We start from the raw sequence: 24,026 nt of genomic DNA on the forward strand, positions 1-24,026 counted from the left end.
TTTTCAAGTGGATGGTTAGTTCCTCCATTTTTGCTCTTTCTTCTTTTTTGATATAGGCATTTAGGGCAATAAATTTCCCTCTTAGCCTTGCATTTGCTGCATCCCATCAATTTTGATATGTATTCTGTCTTCCTTTTCATTTTCCTTGAGATTGATTTCTCTTGTAGTTTCTTCCTTGACCCACTGGTTGTTTAAGGGTGTGTTGTTGAGCTTCCATATATTTGTGAATTTTCTGGCCCTCTTATTATTGATTTCCAACTTCATTCCTTTATGATCTGAGAAAGTATTTTTTGTATGATTCCAATCGTTTTACATTTATCGAGACTTCCTTTGTGACCCAACATGTTGTCTATCCTCAAGAATGATCCATGAGCACTTGAGAAAAAGGTATATCTTGCTTTGTGGGGTGTAATGTTCTATTAATGTCTGTTAAGTCTAGCTCATTTATTGTATTATTCAAATTCTCTGTTTCTTTATTGATCCTCTGTTTAGATGTTCTGTCCATTGATGAGAGTGGGGAATTGAAGTCTCCAACTATTATGGTAGATGTGTCTATTTCTCTTTTCAGTGTTTGCCTCATATATTGTGGCCCACTCTGGCTCAATGCTACATATTTATGATTGTTATATCTTCTTGTTGAATTGTTTGTTTTATTAATATATAGTGGCCTTCCTTGTCTCTTTTAATTGTTTTACATTTGAAGTCTAATTTGTTGGATATTAGTATAGCTATTCCTACTCTTTTCTGGCTTTTGTTTGCATGAAATATCTTTCCCCAATCTTTCACTTTCAACCTATGTTTATCCTGGGGTCTAAGATGCATCTCCTTTAGACGGCATATAGATGGGTCCAGTTTTTTAATAAAAATATGGAACGCTTCACGAATTTGTGTGTCATCCTTGTGAGAGGCCATGCTAATTTTCTCTGTATCATTCCATTTTTAGTATATGTGCTGCAAAACCAAGCATGGAAAACTAGTTTTAAGTTAAAATTTTAGTTCGACATTAAAAAAATAAAAATCCTTCAGGAGTATCCCTTCAAAGAAAAGATTGTGGAGACTTTTTCCAAGGATGGAGAGGGCAATCTCAACTTCAATGACTTTGGAGATATGTTTTCTTTTTTTTTTTTTAATTTTTTATTAATTAAAAAAAATTACAAGAAACACAAACATTCCCAACACATACACTCAGCAATTCAGAATATCATCACATAGTTGCATATTCATCATCATGATCATTTCCCAGAACATTAGCATCAATTCAGAAAAAGAAATAAAAAGACAACAGAAAAATATAACAAACAGAAAAAAAAAATTTTACATGCCATACCCCTTACTGATCCCTTTCATTGATCACTAGCATTTCAAACTAAATCTATTTTTTTTTTGGCCTTTTAAAGAGAATTTTATTTGAGTGTTTCTTACAAAGATTGTTGCAATATGAAAGTCATTTGTTTGATAGAAATATCAAGCTGTCTTGTCAAACACACTGAAGTAACCCAAAAATATATTTCAGAGCTCACAGAGCTTAAAAAGAGCAAAGATTATATGCAACCAGACAAAACCTATTTCAGCATTTCCTATCTCCTGCTCAGATTGCACTGCTTACCAGACTGTCACTGAACATTTGAGGAAATGCAGGGATCATTTTGCTTGTAATCTTAAGACACACCAGAACACACAGTATTTACAAAGAAACTTTTACAGATACATTAACTGAAAAGTTACCATCAACAAAATTTTGAAGTCTCCCCTTCTTGCCAATTGATAATGCAGAATGAGATGCTAATCAAACAGACCTAAAGTTCTCGTGTATTCCCTCATACTAAATATGTATTCCAGAAAACTTTCCAGCTAAACCATAAACCAAATACCAACATTAGTGCAATGTGAAACGTTAACTGCTGTGTAAAAAGTTAGGCTTCTGAAATATTAAAAACATTACATCCTGTCTGCCTTTTTACAATAAAGCACATTTGTTCCCCTAGAGCTAGGTTCTATAGATCCTTAATGTAATTTTCTAAATGTACATTTAAAAGGCAGAACAAGAAAACAGCTTTGTATACAGTAGGATTTGCTAGTAAGGGAGAATGAGCACACTGCATTCCTGTTAACATTTTTATTTTCTCAAGGTAACAGGAATTGTATACAAATGACAGTAGACCCTTGCCTCTTTATTTTTATCTAAATAAAAGATAACTCAAGATGAATTCTCAAGAAAGAAAAAAAGCTATGTACATAAGGGACTATATCTTCCTTCATCGTCTACTTGGAACCAGTAGTTGTGTTGCCGTCATAGAATCAGGAAAGAGGTTGTGATAAGTTGGAAGAGGTACATATGCTGCTGTTATCATTTTACCAGCAAACCACCTGCCATGCAATGCATTCACAGCAGCAATGGCTGCAGCAATTGATGGGCATTTCACATACACATTGCCCTGAGCTGAATTTTTGTCAACATAAATATGAATAACTCCTCCATGTTTGTTACATTCTTCAATCACATCATCCTTAATTTCTGTATCCCATCCAACTTCTTCTTCTGTTTGAGGGTTAAACATGTTGGACAGCTGGAAACACTGTGTTGCAAGAGGTTGAACAGAGGCAGCTGCAGCTAAAGCTGAAGCTTCAGTCTGTTGGGAAAGTCTTGTTTGTAAATCTGCCACAGCACCAAATGCCAAAGAGCCACTCATTTGCAAAGCTTGCTGTGCTGCTGGTGGAATCTGCAAACCTGTACCCTCTGCAAGTCTTGCCATTAACTGGAGACGACCAGTTGTTCCCAAGTCAATTCCAGTCCTTTCCAGCTCATCACTGTCCAAAAATGAACTAGCACTGGAAGCATCAGTACGTTCAGTGACATGACCAACTTTCATTGGCCTTCCTGCAAGTTCAAATCCATTAAGTTGTTCCAAAGCCTTTTTGGCACGTTCTGAATCAGAAAACGTAATAAATCCATATCCTTTGGATCGACCTGTTTCACTATCCATCATGAGCTGGATACTTTCAATCCTGCCAAAAGGCTCAAAGATCCCTCGAAGCATATCTTCAGTTATGTTAAAGTGCAATGAACCAACATAAAGCCTCATAGATCCAGCACTTCCTTTCTGTAGATTGTTTGCCATTGCTGCAGCTCTGTTTTTTTCCGCCTGGGATGCCTGTACTATAATTGGCACTCCTAAAACGCGTTGGCCAGTTAATCCTATTGCTAGAGGCACTGAACTAACATCAACAAATTCCACATAAGCAATTCCTTTGGAACGCCGTGAATTTCTATCAGAAATCATCCTCACATCTCGAACCTTTCCTACTGTGGAGAAAAACTCCTCTAAATCCCTTGGTCGAATTCTTGCTGCCAGCTGCATGCAGAAAACTGTCCTTGCATCTCTTTCCTCAGGAGTTAGATTATCAATAGGCTCCCTCACTGGGCTCTTGTCTTTTCTGAACGGACTTTTGCTTCGGGAGCGTCATCTGCTTAATTTGATGTTATGAGGCAACCCAATCTTTCCTCGGATGGCACTGTTAAATTTTGGTCCGGAGTAAGGACTTCTGTAGCGGCCTCTGAATCTGCAATCTCTACTTCTTGAGCGGCTCCGTCTCCTTTCTTTGCTTCTACTTCGCTTCCTTTCACGGCTTTTGCTCTTCTTTCTTTCTCTATCTCTACTTCCTTTCCGTTCCTTACTTTTGCTTCTCTTTCGTTCATGACTACGACTTCTGCTCTTGCTTTTTTCCCTCTTTTTGCTACGTTCTTCATGGCCGTTGGCACTGCTCAACTTGTTCTCATCCTTATGATTGACAGTTCACACTGGAATCAAAGGTGAATTCATGGGAGTAGAGGTGAGACATCGTTAGGCAAGTCTTCTTGTAAGGAGCCTCAAGCATTGCTTCAATATCAATATCCTCTGCCATTTCCTCTAACGCCTGTGTGGGCTTTCGATCGCCTGTGGTCTCGTATTTGGAAAAAGGCTGTTGTTGCTGCTGCTGCTGCCGCCGCCGCCGCTACTACTGTTAAGCCGCTAAACCCGGGCCGCGGTACCGCCCAGCCCGAATTTCGGGCTCCGAGGGCGGCTAGGCCCAAGCGGATCTAAAAAAAACAATGGGATTAGAGAAGCCCGCGCAGGAGAGCAGGACAGCGGCTTCGGCAGCTCAGGATCCACCCCTGCCTAAGCTTCGGCAAGCTCCCTGAAATGGCGGCCGCTGTTTCCCCGTACTCACATTCACCAACACACATCAAACTAAATCTATTTTAACATTTGTTCCCCCTATTATTTATTTTTGTTCCATATGTTCCTCTCATCTGTTGACAAGGTAGATAAAAAGAGCATCAGACACAAGGTTTTCACAATCACACAAGTCACATTGTGAAAGCTATATCATTATACAATCATCTTCAAGAAACATGGCTACTGGAACACAGCTCTACATTTTCAGGCAGTTCCCTCCAGCCTCTCCATTACATCTTGGATAACAACGTGATATCTACTTAATGCATAAGAATAACCTCCAGGATAACCTCTCGACTCTGTTTGGAATCTCTCAGCCATTGACACTTTGTCTCATTCCACTCTTCCCCCTTTTGGTCGAGAAGGTTTTCTCAATCCCTTGATGCTGGGTCTCAGCTCATTCTAGAGTTTTACTCAATCCCTTGATGCTGAATCTCAGCTCATTCTGGGATTTCTGTCCCACGCTGCCAGGAAGATCCACACCCCTGGTAGTCATGTCCCACGTAGACAGGAGGAGTGTGGTGAGTCTGCTTGCTGTGTTGGCTGGAGAGAGAGGCCACATCTGAGCAACAAAAGAGGTTCTCTTGGGGGTGACTCTTAGGCTTAATTTTAAGTAGGCTAGACCTATCCCCCGTGGGGTCAAGTTTCATACGAACAACCCCCAAGACTGGGGGCTCAGCCTATAGCTTTGGTTGTCCACACTGCTTGTGAGAATATCAAGAATTCAACTTGGGGAAGTTGAGTTTTCCCCTGTTCTCACCATTCCCTGAAGGGAACTTCGCAAATACTTTTCCACTCACTGATCAAATCACTCTGGGATTCATCAGGGCATCACCTGGACAAACCAACAAAATCTCATGTCCTATACAAAGTTCCATGTACTTAAGGTGTTCAATCAACTATCTACATAAGTTATATTAGGAGATGCACTAGTCAAAGTATAGATTTGTACCAAATAAACATTTTTTGCTTTAGTCTCACACATTAGTTGAAGTTTTAAAATATTAATTACCATCTATTTTCAGCACACTGCAGTAATGACATTCTTTTGTTCTTCCTCATGCAAAAACGTTTTTTAAGTTTGTACATTTAGTCATTATCATTATACACTCTAGGTATTCCTAGATTACACCATCTCAATCTTTATCATCTATCTTTCTTTGTGATTTCATTTATGCCCCAGCCCTCCTCCCTCTATCATTCTCATATGCAGTTTCATTCAGTGTTTTAACGTAATTATATTACAGTTAGGTAATATTGTGCTGTCCATTTCTGAGTTTTTATATTCAGTCCTGTTGCACAATCTGTATCCCTTCAGCTCCAATTACCCTATTTCTATCTCCTGATGGTCTCTGTTACCAAGGAAATATTCCAAGTTTATTCACTAATGTCAGTTCATATCAGTGAGACCATACAGTGTTTGTCCTTTTGTTTCTGGCTAATCACACTCAGCATAATGTCCTTAAGGCCCATTCATGTTGTTACATACTTCATAACTTTATTCTATCTTACAGCTGCATAATGTTCCACCTTATGTAAATGTCACAGTTTGTTTAGCCAACTGTCTGTTGATGGACATTTTGGCTGTTTCCATCTCTTGGTAATTGTTAATAATGCTGCTATAAACATTGGTGTGTAAATGTCCATTTGTGTCCTTGGCCTCATGTCCTTTGAGTAGAGACAGCATATAGATGGGTCCTGTTTTTTAATCCATTCTGCCAGACTATGTCTTTTGATTGGAGAGTTTAATCTATTCACATTCAGTGTTATTACTGCATGGGTAGTACTTTCTTCTACTATTTTGCCTTCTGGATTTTGTATGTCATATCTAATTTTCCTTCTTTTTACCTTTATTCATAGTCTTCCTTTCTACACTCTTCTCCACACCTCTCTCTTCTGCCTTCGTATCTGTCTCTAGTGTTCCCTTTAGTATTTCTAGCAGAGCTGGTCTCTTGGTCACAAATTCTCTCAGTGATTTTTTGTCTGAAAATGTTTTAATTTCTCCCTCATTTTTGAAGGACAGTTTTGCTGGATATAGAATTCTTGGTTGGCAGTTTTTCTATTTTAATAATTTAAATATATTATCCCACTGTCTTCTTGCCTCCATGGTTTCTGCCGAGAGATCTGCGCATAGTCTTATTGGGCTTCCCTTGTATGTGATGGATTGCTTTTCTCTTGCTGCTTTCAAGATCCTCTCTTTCTCTTCGACCTCTGACGTTCTGATTATTAAATGTCTTGGAGTATGCCTATTTGGATCTATTCTCTTTGGGGTATGCTGCACTTCTTGGATCTGTAACTTTAAGTCTTTCATAAGAGTTGGGAAATTTTCAGTGATAATTTCCTCCATTAGTTTTTCTCCTCCTTTTCCCTTCTCTTCTCCTTCTGGGACATCCACAACACGTATATTCGTTCACTTCGTATTGTCTTTCAATTCCCTGAGTCCCTGCTCAAATTTTTCCATTTTTTTTTCCTACAGTTTCTGTTTCTTGTCGGATTTCAGATGTTCCGTCCTCCAGTTTAGAAATCCTATGTTCTGTCTCTCAAAATCTACCATTGTAGGTTTCCATTGTTTTTTTCATCTCTTCTACTGTGTCTTTCATTCCCATAAGCTCTGTGATTTGTTTTTTCAGACTTTCAGTTTCTTCTTTTTGTTCATTCCTTGCCTTCTTTATATCCTCCCTCAGTTCATTGATTTGGTTTTTGATGAGGTTTTCCATGTCTGTTCATACATTCTGAATTGTTTCAGGCCCTGTATGTCATTTGAATTGTTGGTTTGTTCCTTTGACTGGGCCATATCTTCAATTTTCCAAGTGTGAGTTGTTATTTTTTGCTGGCATCTAGGCATTTAATTACCTTAATTAGTTTATTCTGGAGATTGCTTTCACTTCTTTTATCTAGGGTTTTCTTGCTGGATGAATTTGTTGTCTATCTGTTCTTTGACATTCCATTCAGCTTTATCTGGACCTTTAGCTTAAGTTTTGTTTAACAGAGGAGAATTTTCCAGTTCTTGTTTTCTTGTTTCTTGCCCTGCTTGTGTGGTGCCTTCCCACCCACACATACTTAGGAAGGTCTACTTAGATATTATAGACCCCAGCCAGATTTTCACAGACCAAACTGGCCTTCTATCAGGAGGAAAGGGTCACCAGTGTTGGTTTTCTCTGAGGGTGAGACCCAGCAGGTTGAAAGACTTTCCTGTGAAGTCTCTGGACTCTGTTTTTCTTATCTTGTCTGACTGCAGGTCCTACCAGCATAAGATGATGCAGTACCTTTAATTTTGGCAGACTCTCCCTGCTGGGTGCGTGGTGGAGACAGAGGACAGGTTGTAGGCTGGTTTTAATGGCTTCAAATTACCAAGCCCTGGTGTCTGAATTCTTTGATGGAGGGATTCCACCTGGGTGGGGCTTCACCCCTCCCCTGGGGAAGGCACAGGCTCCAGATAAGCCCCCCAAAGAGCTCACTTCTGCCTATGCCTGGGGCAGCTGCAGCCTGAAAAGTCCTGCCACTGTATCCAGAGGCAGTCAAGCCTTTGTAGATATACAGCCACAAAACCCTCTGTTTCCTTCTCCCCCCCCCCCTTTTCTCTCAGTCCTGCCCCCTTGGCGCCAGGGCAAAAATGAGCAACCTCCACTTTGATCAGGTTCACCTAAGCTGGGGGCCTATTTTCAGTAGTCAGAATTTGTTGATTAGTTCCACAATTGGCGTTTGATTGTGCCCAGTCCCTGCTGCTGGTAAAGTCCTTTCCTTTCCCCTCTGGGAAGTGGCCTGTGGGGAAGGGGTGCTGGCCGCCGCAGCTTTGGGAATTCACGGTTCTGGGGCGTGCTCGCAGCCAGTCCAGCTGGTTCAGACTGGGGTACGCTGTGTGTCTGGTCACTGACGTGGCCCCAGGAGCTGTTCTGTACAGTTTCTGGTTATTTAGTAGTTGTTCTGGAGGACGAACTAAAATGCGCACGTTGTTAAGCTGCCATCTTGACCCGGAAGCCCCCTGTAGATATGTTTTCCATGCTCTGCAAGTGGACTCCCAGAGAACTCAAGGCAACTCTACAACTTCAACACTGACAACTTCATCTGCAAGCAATAATGCAACCTTTCTCCAAAGCCCAAGGGTGGGATGCACAATCCTCCCTTATTCCTTCTCCCTGCCCTCCCTCATCAACCCCCCAATTATGAAGCCAGTGGCTGGCTGGCCTGAAGGTATTCTCTCTGCCTTCAGGTCATGTGCATGGTCCTGTCTTTCTTCCCCAATGACATGGAATCCTCGCTGGGATGTGTTGTCCACAAATTTATGAATTCCTGGTAATAAAACACTTTCATGTTAAACACATGTATGCAAAACATGCACAGAGTCTGGTGAGAGGGACACAAACCCACATGGGTAATAAAATCTTAACATGCACATGTACACAAAGACATACAAGTAAACTGAGGAAATGTGAATGAGATCTATGTTTTTATCAGTGTCATCATCCTAGTTCTGTGAAAAATAATGATGGCGGTATACAGATAACTGAATTGGGGGATCACAAACCCCCAAGGAAAAAATCTAATTTTTTTGAAAATTTAGTGTTAGTTTGTTGAGGAATCTCAGTGCCACATTGTACAAATATTAAATACTGCTCTGAGTAGCAGATTTCTTCATGACATTTTAAAGAATAGAATTTCATGGAAACTGGCAGATTCTAAAATCTATATGGGTAAGCAGAGGGCCAACAATAACCAAGGCAGTCTGATAAAGGAAGAAAATAGTTGGGTTTATACTACCAGACATTAAGAACTGTTATGTGAGTATAGTAGTTACGACCATGTAGTATTGGCATAAGGATGAGCAAACAGATCAACGGAATGGGACTTAGCCAAAAGACCCATAAATATACAGTTATCTGACTTATGACGGTGACATGAGAGTGCAGCAGGGAGAGGATGGTCTTTTAAATAGATGGTTTGGGGTCATTGCTGCTCCCTGGCTAGGCTCACTGGTCATAACTTCCTCAGTGGGGCCTTCTTTCCAATGCAGGAGATGCAAGATATCCACAGGGTCCTCTGGGGCCTCCCCATAGCTCAGAGCCAAACTAAGGGAGATTTGATGCAGGGTCAAGTTCTTCCTTGCTTCTCACCTCCTGCCACCAAAGTGCACACACCCCTTGCTTCTTGGGTCCCCCCGTCCCTGGCTAACACTTTTTGGTGAGGAGCCAGCAGAATACATGTTGTCCCCTGCCTCCCAAGTGGGTTTGTCCTCACCTCTTGGAATCCACTTCCATCTATAGTCTTGTCTCATGCTAAATAAAGACTGACCTGTGTGCTTGTAACTTCTGTAGCTTGGTCCCATCGGATGTTAGAGCTTCTGCCTTGGTCCTTTGGATTGTTTGCTCAGGGCGGGGGACACAAGCTATTATGTTATGAGGACACACAAACAACCCTCCAGAGAGGTCCTTCTGGAGAGAAAGCAATTTGGCAGCACTAGTTTACCTGCCATGAGTTTGAGCCACTTTGGAAGCAGATGCTCCAACAAGCCTTGAGATAATTCTAGACTCCAGCCTCGGAGGGGTCAGTTTTGAGGAACCAGACATCATGATGTAGAGATAATTCACATACACTGTACGCTGTCTGAATTCCTGACCTACTGTACAGGTATTCAAAAACCTCTATGACTTGAAACCTTGAGTAGGGCATGAGATTTTGTAGGTTTGTCCAGAGTGATGCCCTGATAAATCCCAGAGTGATTTAAATAGGGAATAAAAAAGTATTTGCAAAGTCCCCTTGGGGTAATGGTGAGAAAGGAGGAAGATTCAGCTTCCCCAAGTGGAGAATTCTTGATATTCTCACAAGTAGTGGGGACAACCAAAGCAACAGGCTGAGGCCCCAATCTTGGGGTTTGCTTATATGAAACTTAAACCCCCATGAAGGATAGGCTAGGTCTACTTAAAATTAAGCTTTAGAGTCACCCCCAAGAACCCCATTTGTTGCTCAGATGTGGCCTCTCCCTCTCTCAGCCAACACAACAAGCAAACTCAGTGCCCTCCCCCTCCCTATGTGGGACATGACTCCCAGGGCTGTGGACCTTCCTGGCAACATGGGACAGAAATCCTAGAATGAGTTGGGACTCAGCATCAGGGGATTGAGAAAATCTTCTCGACCAGAAGGGGGAAGAGAGAAATGAGACAAAATAAAGTGTCAATGGCTGAGAAATTCCAAACAGAATTGAGAGGTTATCCTGGAGGTTATTCATACATATTAAATAGTTATCATGTTTTTAGTTAAGGTGTAATAGCGAGGCTGGAGGGAACTGCCTGAATATGTAGAGCTGTGTTCCAGAAGTTATTTTTCTTGAAGATGATTGTATAATGATACAGCTTTTACAATGTGACTGTGTGATTGTGAAAACATTGTGTCTGATGCTCCTTTTACCTACCTTATTGACATATAAGTGAAACATATGGATTAAAAATAAATAAATAATAGGGGGAACAAATGTTAAAATAAATTTGGTAGATTGAAATGCTAGTGATCAATGAAAGGGAGGGGTAAGGGGTCGGTATGTATGAATTTTTTTGTTTTCTTTTTATTTCTTTTTTCTGAATTGATGCAAATGTTCTAAGAAATTATCATGATGATGAATATTTAAAAAATTACCACAGCAATTTCTGTATATTTTAAATGTGCTAGGAAATTTAAAGCAGTTTTAACCAAAATATATATTAGTAAAAAATACGTGGTAATATGGTCCATTTTGTTTTAAAAGCAAAATAAACATTTTTTTCCTGATTTAAAAAAAAAAAAGAATTTATTGAGCCCCTACTATGCATCAGGGATTGTTATAAGTGGCATTTTACAAATGGAAAATTGTGGAGAAAAAATATTTTCTCAGTGTTATTCAAAATAGGAGTAGTATTGGGATTTCAGACATCTGGCTTTTAGTCTACAAAACACTGTGTTTCAAGATATAAGTACTCTTGTTTTGACCTTCCCTGTCCTGCTGTAAGGAATGGGCCTTTCTAAGAAAAGGACTTTTTCTAAACTGAAAAAGAAAAAAAAAAAACCTCTATGACTGAATCCATGTGAATGTTACCTATGTAGCAAAGCCCTTAGTAATTGGTGTGATGATATACCATATGAGAGAACTCACACTATGAATCTATTGCAAGTGGAAAGTCCTCATTCACCACCCTAATCATAAGCAAGCTAGAGAAATTACATGTAAGGAATTCTATATCTGTACTCAATTTGGGAGTGCCTTAATTTGTAATTTATCCTTTAAATAAAATGTATGCACTCCATAGGAATGAATCACTAAGTCTGTGATTACTATGCACTATCATTAATGAAATACAAAGCCTTGGTACACTAAAGAATATTTAGGAATAACCACAAAACATGAAATGAGAGGGAAAAGTCACAAAAGCATGAAATAAGAGGGAGAAGTCTTTATGAAGCAGGAGGAAAATCCTTGAAGGAGAACTAGAATTCATGATGGAAAATGTATTCAATGGGAAATCGTTTATTCAGGAATTTGGGTGGTTGTGGGTAACAAGTTGTTGCGTCTATGTGAGGAATAGTGTTTGAAGAGTGTGCTGGTTTGAAAGTATTATTCACACTAAAAAAGCCATGTTTTAATCCTGATTTAATATTGTAGATGGAAACTTTTTATTAGAGTACATCCACGGAGATGTGGCATGCCCAGTTGTGGGTGTGAACTTTTGATTAGATGGAGATGTGACTCCACCCCTTCCTGGTGGGTCTTGATTCATTTACTGGAATCCTTTAAAAGAGGAAAGATTTTGGATAGACTCAGAGCCTAGAGAGGGAGAGCCAAAAGAAACTTGAGAGCAGAGCTGACACAGATGTTGACACTTGGAGAACAAAGACAGATGTTTGGAGATGCTCAGAGCCCAGCAGACGTCGCCATGAGATGTTAAGCAAACTAGAACCTGGAGAAAGCCAAGGGAAACCAAGAGATGAAGGACATCTCTGGAGAAGCAAAGTGAGGAACCCCCACAGGAGCAGAAATTGAAAGCAATGGAGCCCAAGAGCAAGGGGCCAGCAGATGCCAGCCATGTGACTCACCAGCTGATAGAGGTGTTCTAGACCCATCAGCCTTTCTTGAGTGAAGGTAACCTCTTGTTGGTGCCTTCATTTGGACACTTTCACTTTCTTAGAACTGTAAACTTGTAACTTATTAAATTCCCTTTATAAAAGCCAAAAAAGTACCAACCTTATATGACTTCTACAATAGCTTCTGACACCAGCTGTATTGGTAGCAGAAACTGCAAAGGCTACTAAGTCAATCAGTTTAATTCTGACACTAACTACCCAGAGTTAAGCCAGGCCCCACAGGGTCAGGGCCATCCTCTACAAGATAGTCCTTCAGATACCATCTCAAGCTCGGGAGCACAAACTACCTGCATTTATAACCAACTGGCTACAAATTCAGGGGTTTCCACAACCCTTGTCGATTCAGTAATTCATTAGAACTGTTATTGAGCAAGGGCTCACGCCCAGTGCATACAAGAGCCAATTCTATGGCATTGAGATTTTCAGAAGAGAAAGAACTTTACTGCTATGTTGAACAGGAAAGAGATAGGAGACAAGACTCAAATCTGTCTCCTCAATTGTGATCTAAGGGAGATTTCCTAGGACAGGAGGTGGGCATTGATGTTGGTTTGATTAGCTAGGCATAAATTTGCCCATATATGGTAAAGGCAGGCTTTCCACCAGAATTTTCTTGTTGAAGGCCCTCACATATTGGATTTGCCTGGGGTCTTGGAGGTCATCTAAGGACGCCAATCTGGGTTTCTGCACATGCTTAGTTTACATCAGCCTGCAAAGCTGTTACTAATGAGTTTGGAGTGGTACATGCAAAACAAGCTCAAAAGGAGAAGAAGCTGTTATTAATGAGTTAAAGAGTAGCTTTGGGTATATTTCAATCCTCCCCCCCACCCCCCGCCTTGTGTTTTGAGGATTCCTCAGTCTTCAGGGATTTAGAACGACAACCACTATGACTATTTCAAGCTGGCTAGGGGTGTAGATTGGGGTTTGAGGAATGAAATAGAATTTTTCCATTCTCCCTATTTGTTTGGGTCTCCATATACTAGCCCCCAGTCTTAGTCCTTCTTGGGCCTCCAAAAAATATGAGTAAAAGTAATCTTTCTAATAACTTTGGTTCCTTTTGTATGGTCTTGGCAAACTGCTGTATCAGTCAGGATACGTGGGAGCATCTTTCAATACAAGTACCAATATTTAAGAATACATGCCATTTTCTATCCATATTGACTACGTAGAAAATGGTTAAATCCATTAGGCAGTTTACAAAGGAGCATTGAGTTATAAAGTAAACACAGACTAAGGAACCAAAGTTCAATCATTACTTTTCTTGTGGTTTCCTTTTCTTGAAGAGCATTTTAAGGATAGTCACAGGCTCATAAGAATACTCAACAGACGAAAAACTTTCCGTAGGTTCCCATACCTATCCAATGTTCAGGCGATTAGATCCTGCAATTTCCTCCCATCCATGAAGACTGTGTGTACCCCACCCCCATCCATGAAGACTGTTGTGTTCTCCCCACACACACTGTTCATGAAGACTGTTATATCCCTGATTGTCCATCTAGTTCCCTGTAGTCAGCCTGGAGTAGTCTTTCTGGTGAACAGGCACTAGTTTCACCCAGGAATGATGAGCCCCTGGTTTATACCCTGCAGCTTAACAGAAGAATGGGTAACAAGCAAGACTTTGTAGGGTCCATTCTACTGGGGTCTTAGTTGATCCTCAGGGTGCTGATTTTTCCAGATTTTAAGGAGCACCCAGCCTCCTGAACTTACACAGTGAATGAGCATATCTGTGGAAAAGAAGGTGGCTGGAAGCATATTGACAAGGTAGCACTCAAAGATTGCACACAGTTTACAGTATCTAGTTCCTTTACAATATGACTATTTTCCAGATTACAATAAAACTTATTCCTAAGAAAAGGTCTCCCATATAACATTTCATAACAGCTCAATTGGAGCTTGCTTCTGGTGCTACTCTTACCCTAAGCAGTGCAATTGGCAATGCTTTGTCCCATGTTGAGTTAGTTTCCTGGCAGATTTTTGCTACAGTCTTCTTAAAGGTATGATTTATTTTGTTTGTCCTATGGGCTGTGGCCTGCATGAAGCATTCAACTTCCAAAAAACTCTAAAGGCTCCAGCTACTTCTTGGGTCACCTTAGCGATGATTCCCCCATAGTCACTCTGTATAGAGTATCGAAGTCCAAACTGGGGAACAGCTTCTTTTAGTAGGACTTTTGTCATTCTGAGGCCTTCTCTGTCCTGCAAGGAAAAGCTTCTATCCATCAAGAGAAGGTGTATACAAATACTAGTAGGTGATTATCATTTTTTCTGGAACTTTGGCATGATGGTAAATCCTATTTGCTAGTCTTCTCCTGGTTCTGTTCCTCTTATTTGCATCCCCATCACAGAAAGAAGGTATCCTGTCTTTGGGTTATTTTTTGCCACAGACTAAGCAATTTTAGGCCACTTTTTGAATAGTTTTCTGTATGTTTGGGCCAATAGTGAACATTCGTAGTCATTGCTACATGGTGTCCCTCCCATAATAGGTTCCCTGATGGAAATGCATGATGATCCCTGTTCTAGTTTGTTAGCTGCTGGAATGCAATATACCAGAAAATGAAATGGCTTTTAAAATGGGGAATTTAATAAGTTGCTAGTTTACAGTTCTAAGGTTGAGAAAATGTCCCAATTAAAACAAGTCTACACAAATGTCCAATCTAAGGCATCCAGGGAAAGATACATTGGTTCAAGAAGACCGATGAAGTTCAGGGTTTCTCTCTCAAGTGAGAAGGCATGCGGTGAACACAGTCAGGGTTTTTCGCTCATCTGGAAAGGCATGTGGCGAACACAGAATCATCTGCTGGCTTTCTCTCCTGGCTTCCTGTTTCATGAAACTCCCCAGGAGGCGTTTTCCTTCTTCATCTCCAAAGGTCGCTGGCTGGTAGACTTCTCTGCTTCTCATGGCTATGTCATTCTCTGCTCTCTCAAAAATCTCTCGCATTCTCCAAAATGTTTCCTCTTTTATAGGATTCTGGTAAACCAATCAAGACCCACCCAAATGGGTGGAGACACATCTAATTCAGTTTAACAGCCACTCTTGATTGAGTCACATCTCCAGGGAGATGATCTAATTACAGATTCAAACATACAGTATTTAATAGGGATTATTCTGCCATTAGGAAATGGGATTTTGGTTAAAACATGGTTTTCTAGTGTACATACATCCTTTCAAACCAGCACACCAGTCCATGAAGCTACTTCCACCAGAGAATATATAAATCTGGATCCTCCAGGAGTTGGTCAGTGATATCCAATCAGCTAGAATAGACTTCAATTGATCGTGGATGGATTTTTCCCTGTGTACTGGGAAGTAGAGTGACTGGGTTTAAAGAAGAACCTGCCTTCAACTTTAAATTTTGTGTTTTCCGGTAATATGACTTAGTATTTGTCTAGCCTCCCAGTAGCAAGCTAATGTCCCCCTTTTTGTCCAAGAAGGGGTATCACACAATGAGGGGTAGGCATTATGATAGGTTGTCCCAGAGTAAACTTTTCAGCTTTCTGCAGCAGATCACCAAGTGGCAGCCATTGCTCATTCGCATACTGGTCATTCTTGGTTCTCTATATCCAGTTGTATGGAAAAGTAAGCAATAGATTTTTGTGTGGTGCCCAGATTTTATATCAATACCCCAAGGCTCAACCCTTGCCATTCATGTACAAACGGATTGAAGAAATTCCTTATGTCTGGTAGGTCAAGTGTTGGTGCCGTTAAAAGTTTTTAATAGCATGAAATGCCTGCTGGCATTCAGCAATCCAAGCTAGTTTCTGTAATGTTTAGGTCCTGGCGTCAACTGGGCCAAGTGATGAGGCCCAGTTGTCTGGTCAGGCTAGCACCAGCCTGACTGTTGCTGCAAGGATATTTCATGACTAGTTGATAAACCAGAAGGCTGGTGTATTAAATTATCAGTCAATTGACTGCCTCTGTGGCTCATTACATCTGTGATCAATTAAGGCATGGCACCCACAATGAGATAATCCAATTAGTTGAAGGCATTTAAGGGAGAAGAGAGACTGTTTCACTGCTTCTTCAGCCAGTGAGTCTCTTCTGTGGAGTTGGTCGGACCCTTCATTGGAGCTGCCAGCTTCACAGCCTGCCCTACAGATTTTGGACTCTTCCATTCCCATGGTTGCATGAGACACTTTTACAAATCTCATATTTATAGATCTCTCATGTCAGATCGGTTTATCTAGAGAACGCTGACTAGCACCATGGCCCATTATCCTTTCTTTTAAGTGCCTCTTATAAATGTTTGGCTATAAGTCCAAAATTTTGGATCCAGATATGGCAAAATCCAGCCATTTCTAAAAGCCCCCAATGTTGCTTCCCGGCAGTTGGTACAGTCACTCTAGCTAACACTTCTCTCTTACCTGAGCTGCTGACCTCACCTTCTTCGGGATCCCACCAGGAATTCTTAGACATATGTCTCCATCTAGTTGTAGAAGAGCTGCTTGAAGAGCACAGCCTTGCTTATAAGGAACCCCAATGCTTATTTTCTCTAACAAGAAAGTTGAAATGATATAGGGCACTCAGGCATGTGAAGGAAAAGGAGAAAGTGTTCATGGGCCATTTCCCCTGATTCTCCAGTGATAGCCATGGTTCTTTCTTTCTTTCTTTTTTTAATTGCCAAACCTTAAACAAACATACAAACATTCTTGACACACAAACATTCCATACATGGTGTACAATCAATGCCTCACAATATCATCACATAGTTCTGTATTCATTATGAAGATTATTTTTTGAACATTTGTATCACTCTAAGAAAAGAAATAAAAAAGAAAAAACTTATACATAGCATACTCCTTATCCTGCCCTCTCATTGACCACTAGTATTTCAATCTACTCAATTTATTTTAACCTTTGTTCCCTATTATTTATTTCTTTTTCTAAAACACAGTTTTATTGAGATACACTCACACACCATACAAACCATCTGCAGTATACAATCATTGACTCAAATTCATCACGTAGTTTTACATACATCCCCATGATCAATTTTTGGAACATTTTATTACTCTAGAAAGCAAATAACAATAAAAAATAAAACCCAAATCCTCCCACACCTCTTATCCCTCTCTCTCCTGCCCCATTGACTCATAGTATTAGTGTGGTACATTTGTTAATGTAAGACTATGAAAGAATAGTGAAATATTACTGCTAACCATAGTCCAAAGTTTGCAATAGGCATGTTTTTCCCCATGTATCCATCTATTATTTTTTTAAAACATTTGTTCCCCCGATTATTTATTTATTTTTAATCCACATGTTTTACTCATCTGTCCATACCATAGATAAAAGGAGCATCAGACACAAGGTTTTCACAATCACACAATCACATTGCAAAAGCTACATCATTATACAATCAACTTCAAGAAACATGGCTCCTGGAACACAGCTCTACAGTTTCAGATACTTCCCTCTAGGCATTCCAATACACCATAAACTAAAAAGGGGATATCTATATAATGCAATAGCCATCGTTCTTGAGGAAAAGAGGACACTGTCCTTTATTTAGAATGAAGTAGGTTGCTCCAGTGTCTACCAAAAAATCAATGAGCTTTTTCCCATAATCATGGCTGCCCAGAGCTTCTCATGGGAACTATTAATGGAACGAGTTGGATTGAGAGGTGTCTTTGAGCCCCATCAGTCCTGGTTGAATTTGGCAAATGGATTTGCAGAATCCCTCTTTCAGTCAATGAGGACACTTGCTTCCAATGACCCTCCCATTTGTAGTAGGCACATCGCCATGGTCCTATCTGAGACTGTTTTCTTCAACTGGCCACAGCAGGCTCCAGAGTACCCATGACCACTTGTCCACATGAGACGGTGTTCTCTGTGTCCAGCAAATTGTAGCCTAAGGCAGTAGCCAGTACAGCAGCTTAACAATTCATATCTTGCTGATTTTATTTCCCCTGAGCCAGATCTCGGTTACTGTAGACTTTTAAAGGCAATCTTAACAAGTTGAGACATAGACATATCTAGTCTCCACTCCACCCTTTGTAGCTTCTTTTTTATATCAGGGGCACTTTGACTAATGAAAGTGATACTGACGCCTTTCTTATTCTCTGGGCATTCCAGACTGAGATCAGTATATTGGCTGTATGTGTCAAATACTCTCGAGAAAAGTGGACAGGTTCTCTTTTGGCCCTTGTACCTCCTGGACCTTTTAAAAACTCCCTTCTGCATCCCTGTTTTGATGCAGTCTTTGTAATTGTTTAATTTGTCCCTAGTCCCCAGGATCATTTGGGTCCCAACCCAGTTCTTCCCCTGGGGTTGCTATAGCCACGGCATTCAGATCAGGTTGTTGGGTTGCAAATCATGCCAGACTATTTAAAGATGTTCTCATTTGTATTCATAAACTACCACTTCTCAAGCAGATTAGAGAAATGTCCCCCACAGGCCTGTGGACTCTTTATTATTTTTTTTATTAATTTTTAAATTAAAAAAATATATATATGACAAGAAAGAAACACAAACATTCTTAACATATGATCATTCCATTCTACATATATAATCAGTAATTCACAATATCATCACATAGTTGCATATTCATCATCATGATCATTTCTTAGAACATTTGCATCAATTCAGAAAAAGAAATAAAAAGACAACAGAAAAAGAAATAAAACGAAAACAGAAAAAAAAGTATACATATCATACCTCTTACCCCTCCCTTTCATTGATCAAAAAACACCTAACAAACGCAAACATTCCTATTTTGATCATTCCATTCTACATATATAATCAGCAATTCACAATATCATCACATAGTTGCATATTCATCATCATGATCATTTCCCAGAACATTAGCATCAATTCAGAAAAAGAAATAAACGAAAACAGAAAAAAACTTTATACATACCATATCTCTTACCCCTCCCTTTCACTGATCACTAGCATTTCAAACTAAATTTATTTTAACATTTGTTCCCCCTTATTATTTTTATTCCATATGTTCTACTCGTCTGTTGACAAGGTAGATAAAAGGAGCATCAGGGGTGGGCCGCGGTGGCTCAGCGGGCAAGAGTGCTTGCCTGCCATGCCGGAGGACCTCGGTTCGATTCCCGGCCCCAGCCCATGTAAAAAACAAACAAACAAACAAAATATAATAAAATAAGAAAAATGTTTCCCTTTCTTCCTCCCTTCCTTCCTTCCATCCTTCCTTCCTTCTCTGTCTTTCTTTCCTTCCTTTCCTCCCTCTCTCTTAAAAAAAAAAAAAAAAAAAAAAAAGGAGCATCAGACACAAGGTTTTCACAATCACACAGTCACATTGTGAAAGCTATATCATTATACATTCATCATCAAGAAACATGGCTACTGGCACACAGCTCTACATTTTCAGGCAGTTCCCTCCAGCCTCTCCATTACATCTTGACTAACAAGGTCATATCTACTTAATGCATAAGAATAACCTCCAGGATAACCTCTCGACTCTGTTTGGAATCTCTCAGCCATTGACACTTTGTCTCATTTCACGCTTCCCCCTTTTGGTCGAGAAGGTTTTCTCCATCCCTTGATGCTGAGTTTCAGCTCATTATAAGATTTCTGTCCCACGTTGCCATGAAGGTCCACACCCCTGGGAGTTATGTCCCACGTAGACAGGGGGAGGGTTGTGGGTTTACTTGTTGTGTTGGCTGGAGAGAGAGGCCACATAGGAGTAACAAAAGAGGTTCTCTTGGAGATGACTCTTAGGCCTAATTTTAAATAGGCTTGACCTATCCTTTGTTGGGTTAAGTTTCATATGAACAACCCCCAAGACTGGGGGCTCAGCCTATATCTTTGGTTGTCCCCACTGCTTGTGAGAATATCAAGAATTCAACTTGGGGAGGTTGAATTCTCCCCTGTTGTCATGGTCAGGTTCATGGTGTCAACTTGGCAACCACATGGTGTCAAGTGGTGGTTGGGCAAGTGCTGGCTTGTCTGTTGCGATGAGGACATTTCATAGAATTAAATCATGATCATATCAGCTACATCCACAGTTGATTCCATTTGTAATCAGCCAAAGGGGCATGTCTTCTGCAATGAGTGATGCTTAATCTAATCACCGAAAGGCTTATAAGGAGGATTCAGAAGAGACAGGTTCTTCCTATTTCAACTGGTGAGCCTCTCCTGTGGAGTTCATCCAGACCCTCCATTGGAACCATTGGCTTCACAGCCTGCCCTGCAGATTTTGGACTCTGCATTCCCATGGTCACGTGAGACACTTTTATAAATTTTATATTTGTGAGTGTTCCCTGTTGATTCTGTTTCTCTAGAGAACCCTAACTAATATACTGTTCTCACCATTCCCCGAAGGGGACTTTGCAAATACTGTTTTATTCACTGATCAAATCACTTTGGGATTGGGCAGCCACGGTGGCTCAGTGGCAGCGTTCTCACCTGCCATGTCAGGGATTGAGGTTCAATACCTGGTGCCTACCCATGAAATCCCTGTGGACTCTTTTACACAATGTTTCAGTTAGACATCAGCACCTGCTGGAGTCATGGCTGAGTGGTGACTAGGTAGCTGCAACATGCTAAAATTTCCAAGACGAGGTCACTCTAAGAACTACAAGTTATCTTCGCTTATAAAATCTGATGAAATTAAGTGAGAAGCAGCTGCCTGTCAAAGTGCTCAACATTTTCTATTTCTTAAGACAAATATCAAGTGTGGCTTGATCAGCTTCCCTCCACTCAACTGGTAATTGGCAGTTAACTATTATTAAGTATTCTAGGGATTGTTAGCATCAGTTTGGTATTTCATTTCAGCCTCCCAAGAGGCAGGCTTGACTCAAAGATCTTAAGGTGTGGAAGTTAGAAGTCATTCACCAACTATAATCTCATCTTTTCTGGTATTGTTTATCTCTCCTCTTTGTAGCAATCATATGAGTTTGATTACTGTGCTGGTTTGAAACTGTTGTGTACCCCAGAAAAGCCATGTCCTTTAATCCTCATTAAATATTGTTGGGTGAGACCTTCTGATGAGTCGTTTTCCATGGAGATGTGTCTCCACCCATTCAAGGTGGGGTTGCTTACTGAAGTTCTTTAAGTTGGAACCATCTTGGAAAGAGCCTACAAAGCTAACATGAGACCCAAATGTTTGGAGATGCAGAAAGAAAATGCCCCCAGGGAAGCTGATTGAAATGAGAAGCTAAAGAACCCAGCAGATGCCAGCCACATGCCTTCCAGCTGACAGAGGTGTTCTGGACCCATCAGCCTTTCGTGAGTCAGGTATTGTTCCCTGAATGCCTTAGTTTGGGCATTTCTATGGCTTTAGTACTGTAAACTTGCAACTTAATAAATCCCCTTTATAAAAGCCATTTCATATCTAGTATATTTCATTCTGGAGGCATTAGCAAACCAATACAATTATAAAGGGTAACCTCAATATAGACTTCCAATGTTAACTTCAGTCTGGTGAAGAAGCTGGCCTTAGTCCTCTTCTACTCAAAGGTCCTTGAAAAACACAAAAAGATTAGCTTTCCTGTATTCCCAGCAAGCTTTTCTTTCCCAAATTCATCTGCAGCCATTTGAGGAAATGAGTACTTACACTTGTTTTCATAAATCCATATCCTTTCAGCCACATCCAGCAAGAAAGGAGGAACTTAGTCTCTGAGCAGGCAGCCAAAATAGATCACAAAGTCCCCTCCTGCATTCTAGCTTCTTGGGCCACACATAATTATTCTTTACTCATGTCTGGAAAAGCTGCTATCTCTCCTCTTGCCAGATGTCTATCACTCTCTGTCCAAATCACAGATCCAGAGTTAGCTCCTGAAGCTGGCTCCTGCTTCTTGCCTAACCTGAGATGTTTAAAGCTGCTCTTTTTAACTTTTAACCTACAACAAGGCAGTGTCCAGGTTCTATTTAAAAATGTATGAATTTTTAATTCAGAACACAGGGGTAAGGAAGACATTGTCTATATTTTAGAACCGCACCTACTGTTTGAGACCAAAGGAAAAAAGGTTTATTTTGTCTGGAACTGAAATTTTCTGTAGCACATAATCTAACTCAATCTGTCTGGATAGCTCATTTGAACAAACGAAACACAGGGATCCCAGAATAAGAATGAGGGCCTTCAATCCTGTATAGTTTAATGCAAGCCTGGATACATCCTAGAATATAGTAAGCAGATAATAAAAAAATATTGGCCAAATCCCTTGAGGAATGGGAGAGAAAATATGGAACTATTAAAATTTATCATCAGGGAATCCCCTGATACTGTGCTAAACTTTAGGGACACCCAAATCAGTAGGCCAAGCCCTTGATCTTGAGACTTACTCTTGTGAAGCTTATGTAGGTAGCAGAGAAGCTTAGCTTCCCTATAGGTATGCCTAAGAGTTATTTCTGGAGGACCTCTTTTGCTACTCAGATGGTGGCCTCACTCTCTCTAAGCTCAGTTCTGTCAGTGAAATCATTGCCCTTTCTCCTACATGGGACATGACGTCCAGGGTTGAAAGTCTCCCTGGTAGTGTGGGAGATGACTCCCAGGGATGAGTCTGGCCCTGGCACTGTGAGATCAACAATGCCATCCTGACCAAGAGGGGGAAAAGAAGTATAACTAATAAAGTGTCAGTGGCTGAGAGAATTCAAATAGAGAGGCTACTCTGGAGGTCACTCTTACAAAAGCTGCAGTTAGACATTGCTACCTATCATAAATTGCCAACCCCCAACCAAAACCATTCCGGCCAATCCTAAATAATACCTCGGCTAATATGCAAGATTCTACAAAAGTTCCATGCACTAGGGTAACTTTCTAGAAACCTACAAACCTCCAGATGTGTCCCTGGACCAGATAAGTCCTGAAACCTAGAGGGCCCAGCCTCTCCAGAACATCAACTAGTTCCATCTCCCTCCCCCATAATACTGACAGCCCCTTCCAACATGAAAAAGTTAGAATGGCTGTAGCCCAAATATCCCTAAAGACTGGGATAGAAAGATCAAAGGTGATGGTGGAACTTTACAGAGAAGGTAGAGTTTACCAAACGAATATGATTGCTGCATTATTAAATTGATACTTTTATTCCCCAACATTTTATTAATTTTTTAATTTTTAAAAATGTGTAGCAATAAACAACACAAACATCTTAACCTATGATCATTCCGTTCTACATATATAATCAATAATTCACAATATCATCACATAGTTGCATATTCATCATCATGATCATTTCTTAGAGCATTTGCATCAATTCAGAAAAAGAAATAAAAAGAAAACAGAAAAAGATTCATACATAGCATACCCCTTACCCCTGCCTTTCATTGATCACTAGCATTTCAATCTAAATTTATTTTAACATTTGTTCCCCCATTATCTATTTTTATTCCATATGTTTTACTCGTCTGTAGATAAGGTAGATAAAAGGAGAATCAGATACAAGGTTTTCACAATCACACATCACATTGTAAAAGCTGTATCATTATACAATCATCTTCAAGAGACATAGGTCCCAATATTTTAGAGCAGCTAGAAGTAAAAACCTAAATTGTGGAATTGTAACTCATTCCAAACTCTAAAATCTGTTCACACACAACTAATTGTCGTGCTGTGCTTTGAAATTTATTGCTTCTTTGTATGTATGTTATTTTTCATAAAAAAGAAAAAAATCTATTGTGATGATAAAAATATATGTTTATTCCTTCTAGTTTCCTATATTCTGGAGCAGCTAAAAGGAAAAATCAGAGTATGGTATGGTGGCCCATGACAAACTCTGGGATCTGTCCTGTAACTACTTGTT

General features: G+C 40.2%; 1 long non-coding RNA gene, 1 other non-coding gene and 1 pseudogene across 2 annotated transcripts; all 3 read right to left on the bottom strand.

Annotated features, from left to right (window-relative positions):
• Window positions 1–861: 861 nt before the first annotated feature.
• On the bottom strand, window positions 862–967 carry LOC143647446 (U6 spliceosomal RNA). Its single transcript, XR_013158074.1, has one exon. It is a non-coding gene; the product is annotated as a U6 spliceosomal RNA (small nuclear RNA).
• Window positions 968–1,838: 871 nt separating this feature from the next.
• On the bottom strand, window positions 1,839–3,785 carry LOC143646921 (RNA-binding protein 39 pseudogene; annotated as a pseudogene).
• Window positions 3,786–21,613: 17,828 nt separating this feature from the next.
• Window positions 21,614–22,742, bottom strand: LOC143646024 (uncharacterized). Its single transcript, XR_013157229.1, has 3 exons — window positions 22,570–22,742; window positions 21,842–22,032; window positions 21,614–21,747 (listed from the first exon to the last, which is right to left on the bottom strand). It is a non-coding gene; the product is annotated as an uncharacterized LOC143646024 (long non-coding RNA).
• Between the last annotated feature and the right edge of the window lie 1,284 nt (window positions 22,743–24,026).

This window comes from Tamandua tetradactyla, chromosome 9, assembly GCF_023851605.1.
Source record: "Tamandua tetradactyla isolate mTamTet1 chromosome 9, mTamTet1.pri, whole genome shotgun sequence".
Lineage (NCBI taxonomy): Eukaryota > Metazoa > Chordata > Mammalia > Pilosa > Myrmecophagidae > Tamandua > Tamandua tetradactyla.